At 42.4% G+C, this 25,496-nt stretch overlaps 1 protein-coding gene across 2 annotated transcripts in view; it reads left to right on the top strand.

Annotated features, from left to right (window-relative positions):
• Window positions 1-455: 455 nt before the first annotated feature.
• shoc2 (SHOC2 leucine rich repeat scaffold protein) overlaps window positions 456-25,496 on the top strand; it is a 113,827-nt gene continuing 88,786 nt past the window's right edge. The window contains exon 1 of one of the 2 annotated variants that reach the window (XM_078223206.1): window positions 456-913. The gene's annotated coding sequence lies outside the window, so the exon portion shown is untranslated. The remainder of the gene's footprint in view (window positions 914-25,496) is intronic. The other variant, XM_078223207.1, reaches the window with a different exon arrangement.

Here is a 25,496-nt window from a genome sequence, read left to right on the forward strand (position 1 = left end):
GGAGGGGGGGAGAGTGGGGGGAGGGGAGGGGGGAGAGTGGGGGGAGGGGAGGGGGGAGAGTGGGGGGAGGGGAGGGGGGAGAGTGGGGGGAGGGGAGGGGGGAGAGTGGGGGGAGGGGAGGGGGGAGAGTGGGGGAGGGGAGGGGGGAGAGTGGGGGAGGGGAGGGGGAGAGTGGGGGAGGGGAGGGGGGAGAGTGGGGGAGGGGAGGGGGGTGATTGAGGGGGAGATTGGGTGGGGAGGGGGGAGAGTGGTGGGGTGGGGGGAGGGTGCAGTGTTTGTTGTGTGGGGAGAGGGGGGCAGGTGTTGGATGGGAGTTCGCCTTGGTTTAACGCGCATGGGCGCCGGGGAGCGCGCCCTCGGCTGCCGGGAGCGCGGGCGCGTCGACGCGATGACGCCAGGGCTCCGGCGCGGGGGCGCTGACGCAGTGACGCTGGCCCCAGGGCTGTTTTGTTGGTGGGTGGGGGAGGGGAGGAGGCCGCGCGGCTGCTGCTGATGTCCGAGTGCCGCCCGGAGGGAGCCCAGTCAGTCAGTGTGTGTGTGTGAGAGAGAGGGAGAGGGAGAGGGAGGCACAGTCAGAGCCCCGGGCAAAGGCCTCAACACTCTCCCAGTATATATTAAAAAAAACACCTCCGGCTGCGGGGCGGGCAGCAAAACCCCTGAGCCGAGGGTGTGTGAGGCGGGGAGTGTGTGTGTGTGGCCGCGGGGGGGAGGGAGGTCAGTCAGTCGGGGATAAACCGGCTAACGGCCGAGGGACGGGGGGGAGGGGTAGGGGGCGGTGTTGCTGCCGCCGTCTCGGTGAGTGACGGGGCTTGTCAGCCGGGCTGGGCCGGGGCCTCGGGGAAGGAGGAGGCTGAGTGACCGAGCCCGGGGAGGCTGGGGGCCGCGGGCAGGAGAGGCGGCCACTCGCTCTCAGGTAAGAGCAGCTCATGTCCGGGCTGGGGCGTTGGAGGGCCAGCTCCTTGTTGTGGGCAAGCACTAAAAGCGGAAATATGTACATTGTGATATAAATGTCTGTGTGTGTATTTAAATAGGGGGGTTTTCTTGCACAATCTCGGCCGAAGCTGCCTGCTCTGAGCTGGCACATTCCCTTTTATAAGCTGCACTTTTTGTTTATTCAGCAGGAAAATGGGGAATGGTGTTTTGGAAGATTCAAAAGACTCCTTCCCAATATTTCATTCCCCAAGATCCCCCCCAGGTTTTGCCCACTGTTTTTATTTATTTTTCCTCTCACATTGTCTGTTTGCTGTGAAGTGAGCTGAGTTCTGATTGTTGGGAGGGGGGGAAATGGGGTTCTAAGAATAGGGAACAGTTTCTCTTCTTCCCCCTCTTCTCTTCCTCTCCCCCCCCCCCCTCAAAAAACACCTTTAGACATAAAAGAGAACCGACAAACTTGAGTCACTTTGTTGACAAGGCATGGCAAAGTGTGTTACAATTCACACACACGCAACTAGACTATTTAGATATGTGACTAACGTCTCCAGTACAGCTGTAAGGATTTGGATGGGAAGAAATGTTAAATTGCAGCAAAGGGGGAAACCGTGTCAGTTTACATGTCAGTGCGAATTATTCGTGGATACGCGGAATTGCATTAAAATCAACGCTGCAGATTGACGTGATATGAAATAGGGGACTTCTGGAATGGGGAGGAAAGGTGAAACGCAGTCTGCAGTTCTGCCTCACCAAGGAATTTCTTCCCAGTTGCTGATGGCCTGTTTTGAAGCATTGTATTCCTACCGTTAATCGTTGCCCCATTAAAACCATTGCTGCAGTATGACTTGTGGGAATCCATGTCATTTTGTACAGATCATGGTGAATTAGAGGTCATTAAACCGCTTGTAGGTTTCAGGCTCCAGGTCAAAGCAACTTTTTCACCTGTGCTAAAGTGAAGTGGGGTCTGATGTGATGTGCTCGAGGTAGTTTCATTAAAATTGTAGTTTACTTTTTGTAAATCCTGATTGAAATTCAGAAAAGCTTCAAATCCAGCTATCGCTTATTTTACTGCTCTGGAGATAGTTGGAACATGGTTTCAAAGCAGTAAGCTCATCAAAAGCATTAATTTGACATTGTAAACCAAAAGAGCAAAGTTCAATTTTATTTATATTAATTGAGTCTGTACGTGAAAGTAATGTGTCAATAGTGTGTGATTTTGTTTATGTACCTACGAGTAAGGGGTCTTTAAAATCTGCTTTTAAGTTCTGTGGCAGGATGTTGCATACTCTGGCATCAGAACCTCCATTCCATTTGTTGAAAGTGGAATCATTCAGGATATATCGGGGGGGGCGCAGCAGCAATCTCCCCACTTCTTTCTGATCCCACTCACCCTATCCACCCTGTTCCCTTAGACTCTGATTGATATTCACAGCTTTGACTGAAATTTGGCTGACAACCTGCACCTTATTAAGGCCATCCAAATAAACATGGTGATTGGTGTATTGCCCTTATCAGCAAATCACGCCATTGATGCTTTCCCACATTTGCTTTAGCACATACTGCTCTGGCACATTTCCCTTTAAGCAATTTATCTTGTTTCACTCCCTTGCATCTTTCAAAATCCTTCGTGGCTGCCCCATTCCAAGATTTTCCCTGGAATCTCTTCCCTAGAATCTCCTCCCTACTTTTCTTCCTCAACCTATTATTCTTCATCCATAGTGATTTCAGCTTCCATGGCGACTCTCGCCCCAATCACCACCACTGCCATTTTACAGTACTTCTTGAATATCTGTCGTCTTATAAACTCTATTGTTCATGGACGCTGTCTTGGCTTTGCCAGATTGCGTAGCTTTTCTGCTCTTGTGATCTCAATCATAGCATCTTCCAATACTGTCTTATCCCTCGCCATTCACCCCACCCACCCTCCCCCAAACCCACCCTCCCCCAAACCCACCCTCCCCCAAACCCACTTACCTTCTCAGGAAAGTAAAACTAACTGATAATTTTTATACGATTGGATTTTAAAATTGCCAACAATCCATTTACCCTCCATTTGCTATGATGCTTCTGCAGCTGTTGGTCTCCTTATCTACTCTCTCAGGTCCAACTACCTGGCGCTTGATGCCCTTATCACGAGTAAAACATTTACTCTTCTATCCTGGTTATTCCCCTGGTATTCTCCCCATATTCACTCCAAGTCAAGCGTGGTGAAAACTTGAGCGTATCTGTTGCATAACTGGCTATTTGTGCATCATCGGATCTGGGCCACATCAGGTTTTATCAGAAATCACTCTGCTGCCAAAACTGACATTGGTCTCAGATCCTTCCTTAAACTCCTCTCAGCTGTCCCCATCATCCTCCTCTCCAACAAATGTGACAATTTATCTCAGTTGAATTGCCAGCTTCCATTTAGCTGTCTCCGCAGTGCTTTTCCATCCCACCTCCCTATCCCTACCCTGTACCCCTGCTGTTGATTGCAGCCTCCTTTCCTGGCCAGTGTGCCATGAGATTGAATCAGATTGTTGGCCGTCTCTGTTTGATCCCAAGTTATTTCAACCCCATATACTGTTCTTTACAAAGACTGCCTGTTTTCATGTTGTAACATTGCCCATAAGCCCATCTGCATCTGAAACTGATCCATGACTATTGCAGAGTTCTTTTGAACAGCCTTCCATTCTCTCTGGCCTTTAAAATCTTGGTACGCCTAAAGCACCATCTTGTGTTATCCTGTCCCACAGCAACTCCAGCATGCCCATCACTCCTGTCCCTTGCTCACCTACATTGGCGCGTCAACTTCTCCAATTTAAAATTCTCTTCACCATCCTGCTCCTTCCCATCTCGTAACCTCCTTCAGCTCAGCAACCTATTCTGAATTGTCTGTTCCTTTGACCCTGTTCCCCATCCCCATCAATGGATATACTGTCAGCTGTTCAGGAATCACACTCTGGAATACCCTTTTTAAACCCATGTGCCTCTCCACTTTTTTTAAAGATCATTCTTGAAACCTAAGAATTTGGACTAAGCTTTGGGTCGTCCCCTCCTATATCCTCTTCCCGCTGGCCATATTTGGCTGACTATGCTTCTGAAATATTGGGGGATGTTTATCTATGTTAACGGTGCTATATAAATGCAGGTTGTTTGCATCAGTATTGTATTATAACTTCCTATTCTGATGGCTAAGGGAAACACCTTTTCTGCCACATGGATGAAGCATTTCTTGAACTGAATAATGTGGTTGGACACCAAACACCTTGCGCTGCATTATATAAACTTAGTCACTTGAGAATCTCTTCACTGGTTGCTTGATGTGCTTGCGTATAGATTTAACTGACTGATTTGTGAAATTGCTCGGTTGCCTTAAAGGAGATAAAATACTGCATGCTTACACTATGTTAAATAGCTTAATAGTTAGTGGTTAGCACTGCTATCTCTCAGCACCAGGTCCCTGAGTTCAATTCCTGGCTTGAGTCACTGTCTGTGTGGAATCTGCACGTTCTCCCTGTGTCTGCGTGGGTTTCCTCTGGGTGCTCCGGTATCCTCCCACAGTCCGAAAGATGTGCTGGTTAGGTGAATTGGTCATGCTAAATTCTCCCTCAGTGTACCCGAACAGGTGCCGGAGTGTGGCAACTAAGGGACTTTCACAGTAACTTCATTGCAGTGTTAATGTACGCCTACTTGTGACTAATAAACTTTAAACTTTAATCTGATTCAGTATGGGCACTGTCACTCATGTTTTTGTTGGCATGTCACTCTTGAGGACTAATTGTGTGGTGGTGGGGGGTGGGGGGGGTGAGAAAGAGTTGCTGGCGGGGGGTGAGAAAGAGTTGCTGGGGGGGGTGGGGGGATGGTGGTAAATCTAATGCTTTATATTAATTAGGGATCTTTTAGTGTTACTTTGTAGACAAGGAGAAGAACAAAGATGCATTATCATCTAGAGCTAAAACAAATGATTATATACTTAATATTGCAGACTTTGAGTCTGAGCCCACAACCAGTAAAGTTCTATCAATAAACTTTTTACTGTTCCTTTGGTCCTCTTTCCCAACTCCTGCATAGCCATTCCTCCCAACAAATTTCACAATGCAACTTGTATGAACTGAGATTTTCCAGCATTTTCTGTTTTTGTATGAACTGAATCTGTTCCAGAATGCTGTGTACATTGTCAGTGGTTACTTACTGCTGCTGAATACTGACAAACTTACTGTCTCCTTATTTAGCATAGTTGTTTGAAAGAGTACAATATTGGGCAAGATTTGTGTGTATTCCTCTGAGGTTAGCTCATACTTCAGAACTTATTTTAAGAAATATCTCTCTTGGAAAGTTGAAGTTGGTATTGAATATAGTTCTCATGATTCAGTTGCTTAATTCAAATTTTAAGAATCAAATTCCTATTTTATTGTGCTTGCTTAATTCAATAGTTGCATGGTTCTGTTTTTTAGTACAAAGAATGACAACCCCCCACCCCGCATATCTATTCTAGAGTTTCAGCATGAGAACTCTCTGGTTATAAGTGGAATTATGTATTTTTTCTGCAATGGTAAATATTTGCTCTTGCTCTGAAGTCTTGCATTGGAATGCCTACTGTTATTGTGCATATGTTTATTTATATTAAAAAAGCTGTTATGGTATGTTGATTATAATTTCTGTGCTGCGGAGATCCCGGCACTGACCGCAGAGAACCTCGAAGAACTCAAAAGGTATAATATAAGGCTTGCTGTAATGTGCCTTCATTTACTGCATGGATAATTTGTTTGCTTCGATAGAAGTAGAAAATAGTTGATTGCATGTAGATCAGAACCTGCGTATTATCCCTCCCAAATAGTACTGCTCTCTGAGGAATGGACATGCACCTCAATCTAATACTGTTTGTCCAAATTCTGACAAAGAATTGTTTCATGTGATATTAATTTAGAAATGAGTGGGTGAATTTTATCTCGAGGCATATCAGTCTTGGGGAGTGGAGCATTTTTTTGATTGCATGTCAGCAATCAATCACTCCGAAGTTGGGTTCAACACAATGAGTTTCAGAGCAAAGTCCCCTCTTTGCTGCCTTAACAACACACCAGCCCCAGAATGACATTCCCAAAATGCATCAGTGTAGATTTCTTTATCCCATACGTGAGCCATTGCTTTGGGAATCTCAGCTCAGCAGTGCCATTCATACTAGATTAGAAGTTCCATGTTGTGATCTCATGCCATCTACAAACTGAGTTTGAACTGGCTAAATTCTTTGTTTAGAAGCCTAACGGTTGCCCCATTGATTTGGACTGTTCTTTGGGCTTGAGGTGAAATATCAGTGGGTAAACCTGTTGTTTGAAGTTGAAAATTCACTTTTTGCTTTAACGTCAGTCAGGTTTATTGGTATGTGTGTGAGATGCTACAGTACTAAGCTTTGGGAGGTGGAGAGTTTAAAATAGGGTGCTTGAGGGTAAATTGTTCACTATCTGATTGTGGCTTGCTGGACAACATGTGCTTTGCTGCAGTTATAATTTAACTTTAAAATCCCCAACTTTAAGCAGCAACTTGCAGTTCAAAAGCTTAATGTATCTCCTAAATTGCATTTTCACTAATGCCTTAAACATCTAAAACATATAATTGCAGGATAAAAGTGCTTTCCCATGTTGTCATTAGGATTTCAGTGAACTGTAATGGTGGGCGTGCGAAATGTTTATACTGTGTCCACTTGAAATGTGAATACCACCCAGCAGTACAATTATATATTTTGTTCTTCCATTTCTGGATTGCCGATACGTCTGGAGAGCTATATTATGTTGTGTTATATAACACACACTGGGATACAATACTGGTAGATGCAGGTCTGTGCTTGTGGTAAGAATAATCTGAGATGCGGAATTAAGAGAATCATACAAAGTGTATTGCTAAATTTATTGACTTGCAGGCTTTTCTCCCGAGGTATATTGGTACCATTAGACAAGGCTGACTATACTTATTTCACATTCTATAAGGAAGTATCCTATTCAGAGGACTAATAGGTGACATTAATTTAATCATGCTTTTGTTTACTTACTGTTTCAAGTTCACTGGCATATAAATGGTTGCTTTGTTTGAGAGACTCTCTCCTCTGAGTTGGATCGTGGGATCAAGCCCTACTCCAAAGACATTTAGATTGACACCACTGCAGTGCTGAGGGAGTGCTACAATGTCGAAGATACAATCTTTTGAATGAGCTGTTGAATTTGAGTGAATGTGGCATTATTTGAAGGATAGCAGAGAATCCTCCTGATGTCCTAGCTTATCCTTCATATATCCCTCAACCTACATCAGTAAAATGGGTCTGTCTTGTTAATGAGATCTTGCGGCAGAAATTGGTTGTAAAGCACTTGGGACTTAGAATCCATAAAAGGTGCTGTGTAAATGCAAGGTTAATTTTTCATGCTGAATTAAAGATAATATCTAATAATGCTCCCTTTCCGATGCCTTAATTGATGGTTTTGAAACCCACTTTAGCACCTGGTCTTTGTGAGTTAGCTGTTTTCATCCAACAGTTAACTAACAAAGTAATTGCTGACATATGCCATATTGTCCCTGTCTTGGTTTAGATTGGAGAAAATCAATTGTGTTTCTTGATCACTGGACAGTGATTCTTGTATATTGTGATTTTTACAATACTATAATGGATATGTTTGTCTGTGCACACTTGAAGATAGGATCAAACTTAGTTTAATAGTGTGCTGAGAGTGATCAAGAAATTTAAGAATGGGAGTGGGCAATTTAGCGCCTCATGTCTGCTCTGTCATTCACTGATCATTGTTAATCTGTAACCTAACTCCATCTAGATTCACTTGTGCAGGACAGTAGAGGGTAGCTGACGGTTAAAGAACCATATAATGAGATTGGGGATGTTCAAGAACTGCATAAAAATGAGTGATTTTAAAAAATATATTTAATCTTTGAACAATCGTCTTTGAAATCTTGTAAAGATCCACAAAATTGTGGATGTTAAAACTGGGGAAAATAGGTAGTAAAGTGAAAGTTGTATATTTTGCATTTGTGTAGTGGGGTTCTCAAAACTGATTGTTACCCGATTCATTTTCAGTGCGATTTTCATGTTTGGTTTTCTAAATATGGTGAGAATCCAAGACATTAGGTACCAGTAAGACTAATAATTGAGATCGTTATAGGTCATATCTAGACCTAGTTTCTCGGGAAAGGCATTGTAAAGTAATTACGCAGTTCAGGTAAGTAGCACATGCCGGAGGAACATGATTCCCACATTTCAATTAAATGAGCCATTTGTATAACTTATGTTGATAATTGTAACATCTGATCCAAAATATGTATATGTTGATTGACATGTTTATATCTAATTTCTAACTATCATCTTTTTGCTTCTGTAATCTAACCTTGGTGCTTAAGTTTAATGCAGAATGATATTGAACTTTTTCTTTTGAAATGCTTTCAGCTGATTTGCTCAGCCACAAATCTCTATCTTATTTAGCCTTTGGCTGATGCCAAATAATGTTCATGTTTGGCAGCAAGAATGCTTTGAAGGGGAGGCAAAAAATTCTCTGTTCTATCAGGAACTCGCCAGAAATGATAATTTTCAGCATTTGCTTACATCAACCTACCAGAGAGCTAGTATACTTGGGTCAGCGTCAGAAATATAGACGTGGTAGTTAGCCCATTGGTATGATAGTGCACATACAGTATTTGGAGATGATTCTTTCTGGGTTGCCCTCAGTTCTCTAGTGTGATTTCTTTTTGGAACTATACCACAAATATTTTTGCCCCTTCCTGCCTCCTCTCTCCTGGATTAGTTGTAAGTATTCGCATTCCAACCATTATTCATGTAAATTGAGTCTGTATCTTTATAAGTTCTGTTTGTGAACAGAATTCCCACTCACCTGAAGAAGGGGCTCAGAGCCTCGAAAGCTTGTGTGGCTTTTGCTACCAAATAAACCTGTTGGACTTTAACCTGGTGTTGTTAAACTTCTTACTGTGTTTACCCCAGTCCAACGCCGGCATCTCCACATCCTCTCTCCTCCCCAGAGGGTTGGCTTCATGCTGGGCTACAGCTACAGAGGTACCATGTGTGTAATGAAAGAACTACTCGTGACTTTGCAAAGCACTCAACAGCCAGTGGAGTACTTTTGAAATCTAATTATTGCAGAAAATGTGGTAGCCAGTTTGCAAGCAGCAATGAAACATTATCAGATCTTCTGTGTTCGGGTGTTGGTTGAGGGGTAAATAGTGCCATAGGATCTTTCATTAGACCTCAGTTTAATATCGCGTCAGAAAGCTGGCACCTCTAACAAATGAAGGCTCTCATTTTGTGCACTGAAGTGCCAACCTAGATGATGTGCTTAAGTTTATGTAGTGAGGTTTGAAACAACAAATTTCTGACTCGGTCGCCACTGAGTCAAGTCTAACACCAGGTAATAAAAAAGACTTGCATTTGTGTCATGCTGTTTGCATTACCCAAAAAGCATTTTGTAGCCAATGAAGTATTTTTGAAGTGTAGTTACTGTTATCATGTAAGAGCCAGCTTCAGCACAATAAACTCCCTCAAACAGCAATGCGATGATAAGACTTGGGTCACCTACCAATGATATCTGTGCAGGATACTCTGTCAAATAGACAGGTGAACCAGCTCCAACATCTTCACCAAAGCCAATTCCTCTAGCATAGCATCCAAAATCATGTGAAATCAGCTCTGATGGTCTAGATACTGCATCTGTATTGAAAATAGTCAGCTAATCCTCTTTCCGCAACTTGAGAATGGCAACTGATCGCAAGGATAGAGAGGTTCTGAGGACATTCTTAAGGCCTCGTTGAAGCAGGAACAAATTGACATTGGTGCATGGGAGGAACTGTTGATCTGTTTCTTTGATCTTGATTGAGGATTAAATATTGACCAAGATGCTGGGGAATTTTTCCTGTTCCACAAAATAGTGTCATAGAACCTTTTGAACTTGAAGGCCGACAGAACCTTAGTTTGATGCTTCATTCAATAGGTGACACCTCTGACAGAGCATTCCCTCTGTACTGCACTGGAGTGTTGGCCTTGATTTTTGTGCTCAGGCCCTTTGTGAACTAAGGGGTATCGGTGGGCTGTATTTGGTTGTGACTGGGGGAAGCACAGGGAGAAGTCATCAAGTATATTCTTGCAGCCCAACATGAGGCCACTGAGACGCTGGCTGTTGTTTCTCCAAAGCATCCTCCAAAGTATTCCACAAGTGCTCAGCTTGGACCCTCTTAATTTATTACCTTTGTTTATCTGAATTTGTCACCACCTTAATGACTTGGCTACTCTACTGTCTGTTGCTTTAAAAACCCTCGATGTTTTCTGTTAATAAGGATAACATAATCTGCGCTTTGGCTCTCTAATTTGACCTGTAACCAGCTGCTAAAGGTACATGGAAATGATTCTCCTAGCCCGCTGTGCTGCTCTAGCAGCGCAATGGCTGGGAGATTTGAGCAGAGGCCAAGTAGTGGACTTCCCGTTGGGTGCCACGGCCTCCACGTGTCTCCGACTGCCCGATTTCCAGTGTCGTCAGCCCTGTGCCAGAAATCGGCGCGGAGCTGAATAAATTATGTGAATCCTAGTGAAAGGGGGTACCTCCCTGAGGAGGTTGGGGGTAAAGGAGGTGCCCTGGACATTGCCAGCGTGGCAGTGTCAGCCTGGCCTTCTGGCACAGCCCATGGGGCAGAATGGCAATGCTCAGGGGACATCTTGGCACAGCCCACCGGGCATCGGGCAGTACCAGTGGGCAGGGCCAGAGGGGTAGGGCCTATAGGTGGTGGGATCTCTGGGGGTTGATTGGTGAGGGTCCCGCTGCCACTCTGCACTTATGTTCAGTGACAGAGGGAGGGAGGCCAATGATTGGGGCGTGATCAAGGTGGAGTGGGGGGAATCGGGGCTGGTCCAGACACATCTGGGAGGCCAGCGATCGGGGCATGGGGTGGGGGTTTGCATGGCCAGCAATGTGCGATTGCAGGGCTGGCCAGCGATCGGGAGGCTGGCAGTGTGGGGCTATTGCCCATGTGCCAATCTCTGCTATGACAGATTGGCGCACGCACAGTGGCCCGTTCAGTGTTATGCTGCCGGCTTCTCAAGCAGGATAGGCTCCGCCCACAGATTTTAATGAGATTCACGCTCGGGCTCTCTGATGCACAAAGTGGGAGATTCGTTTCGGAAAATCTCATTGAAAAAAACAGCGGGAATTACTCAGTCTTTACACAAATTCAGCACTTAGAATTTTTTTGGGAGAATCCCACCCCATAGCTTTGTTTTTCTTTTCTGTACATTGACATCATAGAATCATAGAAACCCTACAGTGCAGAAGGAGGCCATTCGGCCCATCGAGTCTGCACCGACCACAATCCCACCCAGGCCCTACTCCCACACATTTACCCGCCAATCCTTCCAACCTACGCATCTCAGGACTCTAAGGGGCAATTTTTAACCTGGCCAATCAACCTAACCCACACCTTTGGACTGTGGGAGGAAACCGGAGCACCCGGAGGAAACCCACGCAGACACGAGGAGAATGTGCAAACTCCACACAGACAGTGACCCAAGCCAGGAATCGAACCCAGGACCCTGGAGCTGTGAAGCAGCAGTGCTAACCACTGTGCTACCGTGCCGCCCATGGTATCTGTCATTTCTGGTGGACAGTTTGGCTGAAGTTCAGCTATGAATCTGGGTTACAGTCCTGATCTATTTAAGTGCTTTTATCTGTTGTTTTGTTGGAACAGTTACCTTGCGTGCATGAGGCCACTGGTAGTTTGTGATCAGATGTATATTTATACTAATGAACACTTTTCCTCTTGCATATTGAGGAGCGCTTTTTCTTGGAAGCAGGGAAGTTTTCCTAGGAGTGCTAGGATTTTTGTACAGTTCCTCACCCAAGTCTGAAAACTGCTGCCCTTGAAAGGTTAAATTACTACTTGTACTAGTGCTAATATAGAACATGGTCATGTACTTAAGCTCATATATTTAAAAGAACAGTCTCCAATATAGAATTTGAATGGTTACAATACAGAAGTAGGCTATTCTGCCAATCAGGACCATGCCAGTTGTCTGCAAGAGCAACTTGCCTTCTGCCTTTTCCCCACTCCATTGCATTTTTTTTCTCTTTAGGTAATTGTCCAATTCCTTTGTGAAAGTCACGATTGAACCTGCCCCCAACACACTCGGGCAGTGCATTCCAAATCCTAGTCACTCGCATTTTTAAAATAAAAATTTTCTCGTGTTGCTCATGTTTCTTTGGGGACCACACTTGAGAAAGGAGCAGAGCTGGGCACAATCCTCCAGTCGACGCCAAGCTTCAACCCTGGTGTTTTGTACAGGAATAAAGGTATAATAGGCCTTTGAAATTCACTTGGGGTTTTGATGTCTAATGGATAGGAGTAACATAATGGGATAGATTAAGGATTGGTTAACAGGCAGAAAACAGAGTAAGAATAAGTGGGTCATTCTTGTTTTGGTAGGCTGTGACTCGTGGGGTACCACAGAGATCAGTACTCAAAGGCCCCAGCTGCTCAAAATATATATCAATGATTTGGATGTGAGCACCAAATGTAATACTCCCAGGTTTGCGGTGACACAAAGCTAGGTGGGAATGTGTTTTTTGAGGAAGATGCAAAGCTGCTTACAGAGGATTTGGACAGACTTGGTGAGTGGGCAAGAACATGGCAGATGGAATATAATGTGAATAAATGTGATGTAATTCACTTTGGCAGGAGGAACAGGTGTGCAGAATATTTCTCAAATGGTAGAAATTAGGAAGTGTGGATGTATCAAAAGACCTGGGTGTCCATGCAAGTGTCACAGGCAATTAGGAAGGCTAATAGTATGTTGTTGTCTTTATTAGAAGAGAGTTTGATTACAGGAGTAGTGAAGCTTTTTTCAATTCTGTAGAACCTTGGTTAGTTAGACTGCCCCTAGAGTACTGTGCGTAGTTTTGGCCTCTTACCATAGGAAGGATATTATTGGATAGAGGGAGAGTAACACAGGCTCACCAGACTTTTCCTGAGATAGCGGGACTGTCCAGTGAAGAGATATTTGGGAAACTGGACTTGTATTCTCCAGAGTTTTGAAGGATGAGAAGTGATTTCACTGAAACCTACAAAATACTTAAAGGGATAAATATGGTCGGTGCAGGTGAGGTGCTTCCCCAGGTTGGGTAGTGTAGAACCAGGGGGGATGATTTTTAAAAAAAATGTTGAAGCCACATAGGACTGAGATGAAGAGAATTTTTTTTAACTTGAGTGATTTGAATCTTTGGAATTCTCTGCCTAAGGGCTGTGGAAGCTTAGTCATTGAGTATGTTTAAATTGGATAGTTACAGATTTCTAAATGTCTATGACGTAAAGGAATGTAGGAATGGGAGGGTGCGGGTGGAAGAAGGTTTTGAAGTGGATGATCAGATATTGAATGACAGAGCAGGCTCAATGGTCTGAATGGCCTACTCCTATGTTCCTATATTACTCTGACCATTCCACTTAGCCATTTATGGTTTTTTATTGGAGCCCCAGCCATGACAGGGATTGATAATATTTTGCCTTGGATGTGTTTGGAGCAAATAATTAAGCTGTTTGGTTGTGCAATGTGTTATTTTATTACAACATGGTATAATTCTTTTTAATTTGAATACTTGCCACTGGGCTAGTCAGGATGGTCATTGGTGTTTTTGGATTAAATGTGAAGGCAGTTGGTTTTTTAAGCATTGTTAGTTATTTAATTTCCAAGGATGCAGCAAAGATATTGTAAATCAGCATTGTTAGAATACAGATGCCTCCTTAATTGACAAAAAGCAATTTGATTTCTAATGCAGAAATAAAATACTGTGGATGCTGGAGGTCTGAAATAACAGGAAATCCTGGGACAATTAGAACCATTCCTTGTTTCAGTATTACTGTTCGATGTGTTCAGGGAAAAGTTTGCAATCCCTCAGATGCAGGACAAATCCTGAACTCATCTGCACCCTTCTCTGAAAGAATTTTTAACAGAGGAGTTTGATGTGAGGACGAGAGTATGCAGTCTGGGCGGGACTCGCTGATTATTTGAATGCATTGGAATGGTTTTCAATGCATATTTATTTCAAGTTAGATTGCCGATAGGATAATTTTCTTTTGTTTATTGTTCATTTGTTTGTTTTTCTTTTCACAACCAATGTACCCAAAATGAGTTTCTGTAAGGATAATGGTGATATTGAATTGAAATGCTCAACAGATTGGGCAGCACCCAAGGAAGAAGAAACAAGGAAGAAGTTAAAGTGCAGTCTTCTTTGATTGCTGACTGTTCAATCTGAAATGCACTGTGTTTGATAAAAACCTGATTGTATCTCCTATTAAAACTGCAACCTGGTCAAAATTGTTTATAGTTTCATACAAAATTTAAGCTTGTCTACTTATTTGGTCAGTAACTTTGCATGATATAAGTTTTAAAAAATCTATTTGAGCAGTACTGATGATAAATTATTGATGAACAGTTTCATCTTGTGTATATGAAAACCAGCATTTGAATGTGAAAAAGTATGTAAGCCATATTGGAGCTGGTCTCTCGTGGGCTGGAAATCTATTTCTTTGTAATTTGCCACCTGACAGTATAATTTGGTTGCAAACAAAGCTGTCAACTTGGATAACAGTGGGGCTCTTCTGTAATTGCATGCAAAACTGCCCAGTTTTCCACTCTAAACACTGCTTATTTTAAATCTCTACTTGATAGAATTTCTATGGTGCACTCTGGGCATCACTGGAGTAAAATCACCAGCTGGGCGGCACGGTGGCACAGTGGTTAGCGCTGCTGTCTCTCAGCACTAGGGACCCGGGTTCAATTCCCAGCTTGGGTCACTGCCTTTCCGGAGTCTGCACGTTATCCCCGTGTCTGCGTGGATTTCCTCCGAGTGCTCCAGTTTCCTCCCACAGTCCAAAAGACGTGCTGGTTAGGTGGATTGGCTGTGCTAAATTCTCCCTCTGTACCTGAACAGGCGTCGGAGTGTGGCAACTAGAGAATTTTCATAGTAACTTCATTACAGTTTTGATGTAAGCCAACTTGTGACTAATTAATAGAACATAGAACAGTACAGCACAGAACAGGCCCTTCGGCCCATGATGTTGTGCCGAGCTTAATCTGAAACCAAGATCAAGCTATCCCACTCCCTATCATCCTGGTGTGTGCCCCATATGCCTATCCAATAACCGCTTAAATGTTCCTAAAGTGTCTGACTCCACTATCACTGCAGGCTGTCCATTCCACACCCCAACCACTCTCTGCGTAAAGAACCTACCTCTGATATCCTTCCTATATCTCCCACCATGAACCCTATAGTTATGCCCCCTTGTAATAGCTCCATCCACCCGAGGAAATAGTCCTCGGGTAATAAACTTTACTTTTTTTGCGGAGTTTCTGACAGGGATTTTGTTGCAGTTCACAGGGCATCTCCAGAAGTGAACTTGATGTACAAGTGTTCTGTTTCTCTTCTCAATCCTTGTATTTCAACGGTAGAAATGTGTTTGGTTAGGATCTGTAATAGGGGTGAATGTTAAAAGTGGCAAATGTAATGCTAAAATACTTTTAGCATATGTTTGCAATGTTGAAGTAAATATTTTCCTCATTGATTAGTGAATTAAGCTTCTCTTTGGATTGTACACTTGTTCAATACTTCGATGTTGGACCTGTTCAATTGCAAAGGCCATATCAGTGGCTCTGTTTTAAGTGCATTCATTAAACCCACTCAAGGCAAGCCCTAAATTCAGAGTATTGGATTTTAATTTTGTTAACGATTTGCAAAACATAGACTTAAAGTCTGAGAGCTGTGTCTGCTGCCCAAACTTTAACCTTCAGGCTGTGGAAGAGAAGTCTAAAGCGATAACAGCAAACTCTTGTTTCTCATCGCACAGTAGTGTCTATCTTTTAGTTTTTAAAAAAAAATCTGTGCACAGGCTTTTACAATAATTGTTTATAACTATTTTATTGAAATATTTTAGAGATATGGCCACTCATTGTTACAGTTTATATGGAAAAATAAACAAAATTGAAGTTAAATTGTTGGATTTAGTCTTGAACGGAATGGGTATTTGGATGCTCAATTTCTTTACGTGACTTTTCTTTCTTGATCAGCAGTTACTACATTTACTTGCAAGGTAATCCACGTGTAAGGCAACTTTTACTTTCCATCCAAAAAAGTGAAAACGCTGTCTAGACAATGGGGGATTTAATTTTACGTGACAGTTTAATGTCCTGCTGCTGCTGCACACAGGGTGTAAGGAGTAAGGGCCAAAGGTAGACAGTCCAGAATAGGACCTAATTGGACTGGACGAGGAGCAGATGAATGTGCTTCCTCATATGAGCTACCTAGTGTGCATATTAGGTGGACTCGTACTTTTGAACATGGGTGACTTAAATTTAAAATTTTGTGCAGAGCTAAGTGGATACGTAATTATTGGACCTAGACCTAGAACAGGAAGCTTTCTAAAACGTATACAAGTATGTTGCTGCTTTAATTTCTCTGCCATCAAATATTTTCCTCAAAGTCTCAATTTATTTTTCTACCTCTTTGCAACCAAAATAGGTCCCATATTTATGTAAGTTTCGATTTTGTTACGCACGCGTTTAATTCCTGGCAAGTCCTAATTTGCTCTTCACTTATTTGGAATGTAACCCTGACAGCCATGGCTTCAAACAAAATTTTTAGTGTGTGTGCAGTGTTGAAATCTTAAGTAATATACTTTGTGCTCTTGTGGTACTGAAACCAATGCCGCACTCTTAGTGACTGCAAAGCTGATATGAAAAATGTGTGACTTAAAAAAGGACTTAACCATAGAAAGTAACCAAACTTCATAAATCTGCATGCGACTGATTCTATTCAGCAAGAATCTTTTGCACCACATTGAGATCTTATTCGGCTGACATTTCATGTAATTCAGTTCCCACAAGTCTGATAGCATCTGAGTTGGCCTGAGCAATTTTGGAATTGTTAAATCTTACAAACTAAAGGGGTGTGTTTTTGTAGTGAATTGCTGGGATTTTGCCATGTTTAATATCAAATTGTATGTAGGCTTGAATAGTTGAAATCTTGCCAGCATGTTGTTGATTTCACTGGCATTGATATTGCTGTATCAAGTAAGTAGAAACCTTCTTGTTCAGAAATGGGAGCAGTTAGTTAAGACTCAACTATTTCAAATCCTTGACTTTGCTTCAGGGATATTCATCTTGGCTTCATAAGAAAGAATTAATTTGAGAAAGTACATTTATTCCTTATACTTATATTAAATAACTTGATGCTGGACACCCAAGGAAAATGGATGCTAAATTTAACCTATTTCATTAATTCATAGGGTGTGAACATTGCTGTCAAGGCCAGCATTTGTTGTACATCCCTAATTGCCGTTGAGAAGGTGGTGGTAGGCTGCTTATTTGAAACGCTGCAGTCCCTGTGGTGTAACACCCGCAGTTTTGTTCGGAAGGGAAAGAGTTCCAGGGGACCCAGACACACTGAAGGTGCAAATTCTGTACTTTATGTCAAGATGGTGAGTGACTTGGAGGGGAACTCGAAGGTGGTGTTCCCTTGCTTGAGGCAGTAGAGAAGGTGCTGCTTAAGGAGAAGTGGTTACTTTCTATGGTTGTCCTTTTTTAAGGCGTTTGGAAGGTGCTGCTTAAGGAGTCTTGGCAAATTACTGCATGAAACTTTACACTGCCACTCTGCCAGTGCTGGAGGGAGTGAATGTGGATGGGATGCTGATCAAGTGGGCTGTGTTAACTTGATGGTGGTGAGCTACTTCTGTTGTTGGAGCTAAACTCAGATAAGTGGAGAGTATTCCATCACGCCCCTGACCTGTGCATTCAGTCCAGAAATGTTGTCTCTTTGTCTCTGTGTGGTCCACGGTCATAATGAAATCTGGAACCGGGTGACCCTGGTGGAACCCAAACAGAGCAGGTTATTACTGAATAAGTGATGCTTGATAGCACTGTTGACAATGTCTTCATAACTTTGCTGATGATTGAGATTAGGATGGTGATTGACTAGATTGAATTGTTCAGTTTTTTATGGACAGGACATACCTGATCATTTTTCACATTGTTGGATAGCTGCCAGTGTTGTAGTTCGACTGGAACAAGTTGGCTGGAGGTGCTGCTATTTCTGGAGCACGTCTTCAGTAGTTCAGCCAACTTGTTGTCATAGTCTTTACCATATCCTTCAGTGAATCAAATTGGTGGAAGACTGACATCTGTGATACTGGGGACCCCAGGATGCTGAGATGGATCATCCACTCAGCATCTCTGGCTGAAAATGCTTCAGTTTTTCTTTTGCACTGACGTGCTTATCTCCACCCTCATTCAGGATGGGGATGTTTCTAGAGCTGCCTCCTCTGTTTTTTTAATTGTCCACTGTTCACAGGGTGGCATGGTGACACAGTGGTTAGCACTGCTACCTCACAGCGCCAGGGACCCGGGTTTGATTCCCGGCTTGGGTCACTGTCTGTGTGAAGTTTGCACGTTCTCCCTGTGTCTGCATGGATTTCCTCCGGGTGCTCCCGTTTCCTTCCACATTCTGAAAGATGTGCTGGTTAGGTCCATTGACCCGAGCAGGCGTCTGAGTGCGGCGACTAGGGGAATTTCACAGTAACTACATTGCAGTGTTAATGTAAGCCTTACTTGTGACTAATAAACTTTATTTGGCAGGACTGCAGAGCTCTTGATCTGACCTGTTGGTTGTGAAATAGCGTAGCTCTGTCTATAGCTTGCTGTTTCTGCTGTCTAGCATGCATGTTGTCCTGTGCTATAGCTCCACTAGGTTGCTTTTGGAATGTTTGGTACTGACTCTGGCATGCATCCCAATACATTGGATCAAATGTTTAATCCCCTGGCTTGTGGGTAATTTTAGAGTGAGCATTATGCCAGGCCATGAGGTTGCAGATTGTGGTTGAATAGAATTCTTCTGGCCCATATGGATGCCAGGTTTTGAGTTGCTGGATTGGTTCTGACTCTCCCATTTCGGACAATAGTGTCACAAAATATGATAGAGGGTGCCCTTAATGTGAAGACAGGACTTTGTCTCCACAAGGTGTCCCCTACCAATTCTTGGCATGGACAGATGCATCTGTGATAGGTAGTTTAGTGAGTGCAAGGTCAAGAAGCTTTTTATGCTTTGGTCTTGTCAACATTTGCTGCAGGCCCAGTTTGACCATAAGAAATAGGAACAGGAGTAGGCCGTTCGATCCCTCGAGCCTCCTTTGCCATTCAATTAGATCATGGCTGATCCAACATTCCTCACGTCCACTTTCCTGTCCTTTCCCCATAACCCTTGATTCCCTTACTGATCTAAAACCTATCTTGGCCTTAAATATATACAAGGATTCTGCTCCCACAGCTTTCTGATCAGGAGTTCCAAAGACATTCAACCCTCTGAGAGAAGAAATTCCTCCTCATCTCAGTCTTAAACTGGTGCCCCTTTACTCTGAGGCTATGCCCTCTGGTCCTAGACACTCATGAGGGGAAACATCCTCTCAGCATTTACCCCATCAAACCTCTTAAGAATCCTATACGTTTCAATGAGATCACCTCTCCTTCTAAATTCCAAGGAATAGAGTCCCAACCTGTTTAATGTTTCCTCATTAGAAAATCCCTCTATACCAGGGGTCATTTTAGTGAACCTTCTCTGAACTGCCTCCAATGTAATGGTATCTTTCCTCAAACTACTCTCAATACTCCCGATGTAGTCTCACCAGTACTTTGTACAGTTGCAGCGAGACTTCCCTACTCTTATGCTCCAAACCCCCTTGAAATAAGGGCCAACGTTCCATTTGCCTTCCTGATTCTCTGCTATCTGTTTGCTAGTTTTGTGCTTCATGCACAAATACCTCCATTTGCCAACTTTGTGCCCACTTAATTAATCTATCAATATCTCTTTGTAAACTGTATCCCTCTCACAACTTGCCTTTCCATCTACTTCCATGTCTGCAAATTTGGCGACAATACATTTGCTTCCTTCCTCCAAGTCAATAATATATATTGTAAACAGTTGCGGTCCCAGTGCTTATCCCTGTGGAACCCCACTGGCTACAGGTCGCCAACCTGAAAAAGAACCTTTTATCCCCACTGGCTGTTTCCTGCCCATTCGTCAATTCTCTATTCATGCCAATATAATACTTCCAACACCATGGGCTCTTATGATTTAACCTTTTGTGAGGTACCTTGTTGAATGCCTTCTGCAAGTATAAATACTAACACATCTACAGATTCACCTCTGGTTGAGACTTCTTGAAAAACTCTAGTTAGACATGATTTCCCTTTCATGAAGCCACGCTGACTCTGCTTGATTAGATCATGATTTTCCAAATGTGCTGCTATTAATTGATTCCAACATTTTTCCAACAATAGATGTTAGGCTAATTGGCCTATAATTACCTGCTTTTTGTCTCCCTCCCTTTTTGAATGGGGGTGTCAGATTGGCAGTTTTTCAATCCTCTGGTACTTCGCCAGAATCCAAGTATTTTGGAAAATTACAACCAATGCATCCACTATCTCTGTAGCAGTTACTTTTAGGATCCTAGGATGCAAGCCATTGGGACTAGGGGACTTATCTGCCTTTCGTTTGTCTAATACTACTTTAGTGATGGTGATGGCTGGTAGATTCTTCAAGACTTGAGCAGCTTTGTCCGAGTGGTGTGTCTCCTATCTTCAGTTGCCTTTAATGCTCTGGACATTCACTGCAACTTTGCCTTCCAACAACAAAATGCTTGGCTTCTGCAGATTTAAATCTGGTGTATGATGTGGCATGCAGAATGTCTATAGCATGAATGTTATTTTTGTTTGTAATGAGTGGAGCCCTTACTCATAATACCATAAGGCATAGGAGCAGAATTGGGCCACTCAGCCCATTGAGTCTGTTCTGCCATTCAATCATGGCTGATATTTTTCTCATCCCCATTCTTCTGCCTTTTCCCCATAACCCCTGATCCCCATATTAATCAAGAACCTATCTATCTCTGTCTTAAAGACACTCAATGACCTGGCCTCCACGGCGTTCTGCGGCAAAGAGTTCTACAGATTCATCACTCTCTGGCTGAAGAAATTCCTCTTCATCTCTGTTTTAAAGAATCGTCCCTTTAGCCTGAGGTTGTGCCCTTTGGTTCTAGTTTTTCCTACTAGTGGAAACATCCTCACTTACCCAAATACATTAATTGCTAATAAAATTTCCTGACAAATTTATTTCTACATTTCCATTGAGACAGCTGGCATGGGGTGGGGAGTGCGGTGGCGATGTGGTTTATGTAGCTCAGCTGGTGACCTTTCACTTGTGGAGTATGTTAGCCTGCTTGTGGCACCTTGTGTTCTGTTATTTGGCACCTATGCAAATGCTCCATGAAGATGGATTGTAGTACGTTTCTAGATTAGCACCTTTTTAGGGTGGCTGAATTTTCGTTCGTTTTATTGTACGAAATATGCATGAATAGATATTTTATTTTTGCCTTCTACTTTAGTTAGCTGTAATTCTGCCTGATACACTGATTTCAACTGCATTTTCTCCCTCCTTTTCCTATCTGATCCATCCACATAAATCCAGTGTAATTATTTTGCCAAATTTTCTGTAGCTTCTCTGCTGTGGCAGTGATGTAACAAATCTGTCTGCCTCCTCCTGCAGTCTGAATTATTTCACACTGTTTTTCAACAAGCCAGTTGACATGATGACAGTCGGGAAGAACAGTGAATTGCTACCATATGGTATTCTTGCAAGCAAATGTGTGAAAGCACCTAACCTGCATAAGCTGATAGTAACATTTTTGGATTTTCACTGACAGTCCAGAAGCTGCCCCAGAAGCTACTGATTTCGGCTTTGAGCACACATTTTGTCTAGAACTTGATTCTAAATTGACTGAGACCACATTTCTAATGAAGGAAATGGAAACTCAACACTTATAATTGGGGATTATTTTCTGAATGTTGGTGTAAAGAATGAATATTAAGGTAAAGTATTTTGTTGGAAATGCAACAATTAATATATTATTTTTCATAAGATTAATTAAATTCCCTGGTAGCCTTCTAGTAAGTCTCCTCTGTACCCTCGCCAAGGCCTTAGTATCCTTCCTAAAGTGTTGGACCTGGAACTGAACACATTATTACTGCTGGGGCCACGCCAGTGATTTGTAAAGTTTAGGATAATGTCTTCGCTTTTGTGCTCTCAGTAAATATAAAGCCAAAGACCTCCTGTGCTTTTAATAGCTTTCTTAACTACTTCCGCTTTCAAAGATTTATATGCTGTACTTGCATTACTAGGTCTCCATTCCTGTGCACCATGTAAAATTTGACCATTTAGTTTTATCACTAATGCCATCACTAAAACTACCTATTTCCACCTACATAAAATCACATGCTGCTCTTACCCCAACATATCTGCTGCTGAAACCCTCATCTGTGCCTTTGTTACCTCTAGACTTGAGTATTCAGTGCACTCCCATCTTCCACCCTCTATAAACTGAGATCATTCAAACTTCTGTTGCCCATGACATGTCATAACTTGCATCAAGTCCTGTTCACTCATCATCCCTGAGCTTGTTGATCTACAATCAGGAGTCCATTTTAAAACTCTCATCCTGTTTTCAAATGCCTCATAGCATCATCCCTCCCTATCTCTAACCACTCTACAACACAGGTTTCTGCACTCATTTGATTGCTCCACAATTGGAGCACTTGTCTTCAGCTCAGAAACTCGGGGATTTCATTCACCATTTTTACTTGGAAGTATATCGCTATTCTTTCAGTGTCACTGGGTCAAGATCTTTTCACTTCACCTAGAACAGCACTGTGGGTACACTTGTATCACACAGACTGTAGTGGTTCAAGAAGGCAGTCCACCACTATCTTCAAGCCACATTTCATGAATAAATAATAAAAATAAAATTGCTCCCTAAACCTTTTCATCTTTTCCTCTTCGCCCTTTAAGACACTGCTTAAAACCTACCTCGGTGTCAAATTTTGTAATGTTCCTGTTATGCACGCTGCACCATTTTACTGTGTTAAAAGCACTATATTAATACAAATTATTTTGCTTGTCCTTATTCTTCCTACCAAATGCACCACTCTCACTTCTCAGTGTTAAATAATTTGTGTGCATTTCGCCATTGTCCTGCTGGTGTTACTATCTTTACTGTTTACAGATGATACAAAGCTCAGAATTTGATGTTTTATACCCACGTCCAAGTCATTATTTGGTCAAAGAGCAATCGTTCTATTAGCCCTCACTGCTACTTCATCGCAGAACTCAATGAAATTAGTCAAACATTTTCCTTGAAGCAAAACTGTGCCAGTTCTCATTAACCCATGTTTTTCCAAATGACAGTTTTGCATGATTGTGATTCTATAAGTTTGTGCCATTTCCACTTGATTTTAGAAGCAAAGAAGTTTGTTATGCTGGCTATGTTACTTCTACAGTTATCACATGCTGCTCCTTGGTCACCCTCCTTTCTTCGCCCCTCCTGTTTTATCTTCAAAAAGAAACCACTGAATTATTTTCTTCAAATAGGGCTCTGTAGCAGTTTTTGCATCAAAGGATTGTAGTGCTTCAAGTGTTTCAGTTGTCATGTGGTCAAGCAATGTATTCCTTTTGTAAATAGCTTGCCATGTTTGTGAATACATTTAATGGAACAGGCGCTTCACTTCAAAATCTTTGGGATCTTGCTGAAAGGAGTTGATACATGTTTGACAACAGTCTGAATTTGTTAAGTTTGTGGCGTACATGCCATGTCTAAGTAGACATTTGTGTAATACAGAACTCAATGTCTTCTGCAAGATGGTGCTTATATATTCAAAGATTACCATGGCCTACTTGGAAAAATGAGTCTCTTAAGTCTTACGGGTCTAGTGACTGCAGCATAACATAGTTGAGCATAGAAGGGGAACCTTGTTTGCCTGATTTGCCCATCTCTCTGTCTTCTATATTATAGATATGACTCAGTATTTTGATTTTTCTCCGCAGCACCACCCCCTCCAAAGTAGTTTCTGACAAATTTCAAGTACTTCCATGTAATTTTATGTACTTAAAGCATTTTGTAGACTAAAATATATACTTGGTTTTTGAGATCTAATGACCTTGGTTCTTTGACATCTTTAGAAAATACTTTCTTTGACAACGTGCCAGCCAAGTCATACTTCACTGATGCACGCCGCTTCATCTAGGTGACTTGTTTATCTGTAACATATGTAATCTATTGGATCCAATCGCTAAATAAAGTTACTGAAATTACTTATACGCCGATGTTTTTAAAATATGCGTGGTTTTCCCTGCTCCATTCCTGTGGCTGAACATGGTAATGCCCTGTGGTGTTTTATAACTTCAAACTTTCAACTCAGTTTGTAGCTTTTGCAGGAAACTAAGTGGAAAAATGCTCTTGTTTCCACAGTGCCTAATGCTCAAAGCAGCTATATGGAATTTTTAATGTAGAAAATTGTGCAAGGATGCTTCATATGTATAAGAAAAGGATCTTGCAGTTTGTAAATTAGAGTGCTAATTGACCTGCATGCTTATTTCAACTGTATTCTCTCCATTTTAAATAGCAGACTTGGCTCACGCAAATTGAGCTCTCCATTCTCTTTTGTCCATACCAATGTTCTTCTTTCGCTCCAATATCTGTTGACCAGCTGGCAATGTCTACTAATAGACTGGCATCAGTTCATAAGAACATAAGAAATAGGAGCAGGAGTAGGCCATCTGGCCCTTCGAGCCTGCCCCGCCAAAGTTCATCTTGCATTGCCCTCGTCTGCACCCATTAGGTGCCCACTGCATGACTTGATGGGCAGGTCACACTGACAGAAGTTGGGTGACATGGCCAAGCTAGCTGATCTTTTGAAGCTAATGGGTGGAACATTTCTAAATGTTTTCTTTAGTATTGGGTATAAGATCCCATGCTTAGAATCTGTCAGAGACATCTGGTAACAAAAGCATTTAGTTTCCTTTCTTGGTAGGTTTTCAGGTTGCAAGTTTCAGAAATATGTAGGAGAGTGGAGAGCATGTGCGCACTGTAGAACTTAAGCTTTGTTTTCATGGAGAGCTTTTTACAGTTCTAAATCTTATTCAGTTGGTTGAAAGTTGATAATGCTTTACACATTTTCGCATTGAGCTCTTTGTCTGTGGCTCCCTGGCTATGAATAAACTGCCCAGAAAGGAGGTAAAGTCCATAATGATGTCAACTTTGTTTTGCTTGACATAAACATAGCATTGTTTGTTGGATGTTACCCCTCGCCATAATTTTTTTTCTTCAGTTATGTTGAGCTCCACTCGTTCAGCATGATTGCTTATTTGAGCTAATGAGTTGTTGCAACCTTATGTCTGACAGGACAGCAGTGCCATCAATAAAGTGCAGATCTGTAAGTTGACCATCATTAATCCATTTGAATCCAGGATGACCCATGGTTGTCTTTGTTAATGCCGAGTCAATGTTCGAGGCAAAAGCTCCTATTCCTGTGCTATAATTTTCTTTGGGGTTTTAGTTCAGCCAGACAGCATGGTTGGTGCAGGCTTGGAGGGCCGAAGGGCCGGTTCTTGTGCTGTAATTTTCTTTGTTCTTTGTAAGCCCCAGGATGTTAATGAACCATAAGCTAC

This window comes from Mustelus asterias, chromosome 11 (assembly GCF_964213995.1).
Source record: "Mustelus asterias chromosome 11, sMusAst1.hap1.1, whole genome shotgun sequence".
In the NCBI taxonomy this organism is placed as follows: Eukaryota; Metazoa; Chordata; class Chondrichthyes; order Carcharhiniformes; family Triakidae; genus Mustelus; species Mustelus asterias.